Source organism: Miscanthus floridulus, chromosome 5 (assembly GCF_019320115.1).
Source record: "Miscanthus floridulus cultivar M001 chromosome 5, ASM1932011v1, whole genome shotgun sequence".
Lineage (NCBI taxonomy): Eukaryota > Viridiplantae > Streptophyta > Magnoliopsida > Poales > Poaceae > Miscanthus > Miscanthus floridulus.
The window spans coordinates 42,645,649-42,648,840 of NC_089584.1; the positions used below are offsets into that span (position 1 = coordinate 42,645,649).

The 3,192-nt window shown below is 41.0% G+C and overlaps 1 long non-coding RNA gene across 1 annotated transcript; it reads right to left on the minus strand.

Annotated features, from left to right (window-relative positions):
- Positions 1-217: 217 nt before the first annotated feature.
- On the minus strand, positions 218-735 carry LOC136452067 (uncharacterized). The gene is made up of 2 exons (XR_010758740.1): positions 546-735; positions 218-450 (listed from the first exon to the last, which is right to left on the minus strand). It is a non-coding gene; the product is annotated as an uncharacterized lncRNA (long non-coding RNA).
- Positions 736-3,192: the final 2,457 nt, after the last annotated feature.

Consider the following 3,192-nt stretch of genomic DNA (forward strand, 5'->3'; position numbering starts at 1 on the left):
TGTACACACCACCTTGCTAGCCAAAGCACAACTCCTGCAATTGTGTGAGCTGTTTTCACATCTCGAACCATGGACCACAACTAGTTACTCCCGTCCGGATTGTAGTACTCTCTCCCAGGCCAATTAAACGTTTGAATTTTAAGTACACTAGAACATCAGGCGCCCTACAATGACTAAAAAATAAAAGTTAGTCTACACTTGAGAGACGTACGCTTCATAATAAGATGTGGTAGCACTAAGATATTAAACACATTACATATCTATAGTTCTTGCCATACAGTCACAACCATCAGTCCATCATCGGCCTGTAAAGGCAATACAATGACAATATTTCTTAATACAGAAGTAAAGGCAACACAATGACAATATTTTGAATTGATGGGGTTTCGGGAGGATGAGGGAGCCCATGAAGTAGATCCAAACGGCCATGTAGGTGACTACGGTGATAATCTGGACACATGAAGCTATACTCAGTAACTCAGACCATGTAACAGGAATGGACATATAAAAACACCCCACGATCATAAGGATCTCCTACCACTTACCAAGCTCCTAGACGTGAAGTGATAGTTTTTTCATCCTAGAGTCCTGTACTTGCAACCCAAAGAAACCAAGCCAATCAAACAACAGACCTGCAAAAGAATGCTAAAGTTCAGAGAGCTTCTCATATTTCACTACAATGCTCGATGTCTGGTACAAACATGTAAAGCATCATCAATCAACCATCAAACTTGTGGCGGGCATTTATGTAAACACATTATTTATGTGCACACATTTTTTTAAACCATAAATACAGCAGGGAAGACCCCCACTGTAAGAATTTTATTAAACAAAAGGAGAAACTCCACAATTATACAAAGCAGGGGGGGGTGTCCAAGGTGGGCCAGGAAACTACAACTCAACAAACTGTACAGCAGCAGAAAAAAAGAAGAAGAAGATCAACAGAATCCATGTGCATACATACAGTGAGGGGATACCTTTGGTCTATCAGCTTCCTTAATTTTCTGGCATATTTGGTCCATAAGCTATACTTTTGACAACCTACAGCTGTACTTTTTTTGACAACCAACATACTCAGTAAGCTACTAACCAAACAATACGTTCATGTAAAATACTATTTGCTGCCCCTGAACAAAATATGTCCATATTCAGTAAGCTACTAATCAATCTCCTGGCACGAAAAAACCGGAAACTATGTGTCATAATTGTAAGAATTCAGATTTATCACAAATCCACAAACACCGGATTCAGTAGCAAGAGTAATCAGATAGCTTGACAATTTTCTTGCGCTCAGCTCATGGAGATCGCTCGAAGCATCGAACACCTGCTGGAGTGGTAATTCCACTCACAAGCGCAGGACATGAGCACATCAATCAAAAAATAGACAAGACATACAAAAAAGAGGGGGGCACTGACTGTTAGAATCGTTGTGTACCTTTCTGTGTAACCGTAGATCCGAGTAAGCCTCCTTGCCCTTTCCCTTTGCGGCGTAGCAGCAGAGTAGACGCCGGTGCCGCAGTGTAGTAGGCGTCCAGCGCGGTGGAGATGAAGTCCAGTGGCGCTGCAGAGGCGACGGTGGTGTGGTGGAGCTTCCCGTCGCTGGCAGCACTACTTTGATCGGTTTAGGTTTACTGTGGGTGGGACGGCGGCGGCGGCTCCGTTGAACCTCGTAGTCCGAGCCCTGATCCCCACCTTACATTTTATATGTGATGTGCGACTGGGGCCCACCAATCGAATTAGGGTTGGACTCCCCCGATCAGGGAACAAAGACAATGGCCCAATAGGCCGTTGGGCCTATTGATGGAGATCAACTAACATTTTCCCCTTTGATCTCACTATCATCTTTCAATTTCATATCATTTACTTTTATTCACTCTATTACAGATTAGCGCATAGAGCATGTCTCATCGTCATGGTCCATTACCGATAGATTTACCAGCTACAACACACTACTCTGTTCTGAAATAGATACGTATCTTTGGGCTTTCTTTTATTCAGGAATTTTAGGCTTTCCCTTAAACCCATGCTAGCTACATGTTCTCTGAACACCATGTTCTCTGAACACGTTGGGTGGTAAGCCTTTTGTAAGCAGATCCGCGAACATCTTTTATGTACTTATATGCTCAATACTTATGACTTGATCCCAGATTTTATCTTTCACAACATAATACTCTATGTCAATGTGTTTGGCAGCACCACTTGACTTATGTTGTGAGCATACTGTACTGCTGAATTATCATCGTAGTATAACTTAAGTGGTCTATAGATGTCGTCAACCACCTTCAAACCGGGTATGAACTTCTTTAGTCAGTTCACCTGCCCGTTGCCTCATAACACGCTACAAACTGTCATAGATTGTGGACGATATATTGACAGTTTGCTTTGAGCTTTTATATGAAATAGCTCTCCCTTTGCGAGAGTGAATTCATATCCTTTCTTAATTTTCTATCATCTCTCGCATAATCTGAATCTGAATATCCCACTATGTGGAGTGAATCAGATCTTCTATATGTCATCATGAGGCCTTTCGTTCCTTGCAAATAATGTAAGACTTTCTTTATCAATTTCAGTGTTCTATTCCAGAATTGCTCTGGAATCTGCCAAGTAAAACCCGGTAACAAATGCCAAGTCAGGGCGCGTACATACTTGAGCATGTTGCAAGCTTCCGATAGCTGAAGCATATGGAACCACTTTCATTTGATTCAGCTCATATTGGTTCCTGGGGCATTGAAAATCCCCATATCTGTCGCCCTTGACTATAGCAGCAGGTGATGGACTATATTGTGCATACTGAATTTCTTTAAGATTCTTTCTATGTATGCCTTTTATAACAGTCCTAATACCCCTTTTCTTCTATCTTGGTGAATCTCGATCCCTAAAACAAACGAGACTTTACCAAGATCTTTTATATCAAGTTTTGAGGACAAAACTTCTTTGTCTCCAGTAGTAGACTGACATCACTACTAGCAAGTAAGATATCATCCACATATAGGACAAGAAAGATAAACTTCCCATTCTTAAACTTTGTATAGACACAATTGTCCTCTATATTTTCTTTAAACCTAAAATTCTTTATTTGCTGATCAAACTTCAAGTACCACTGTCTTGAAGCTTGTTTTAATCCATAAATGGATTTCTTTAGGCGACATCCCATTCGTTCTTTTCCTTCCATGACAAAACCTTTTGGTTGTG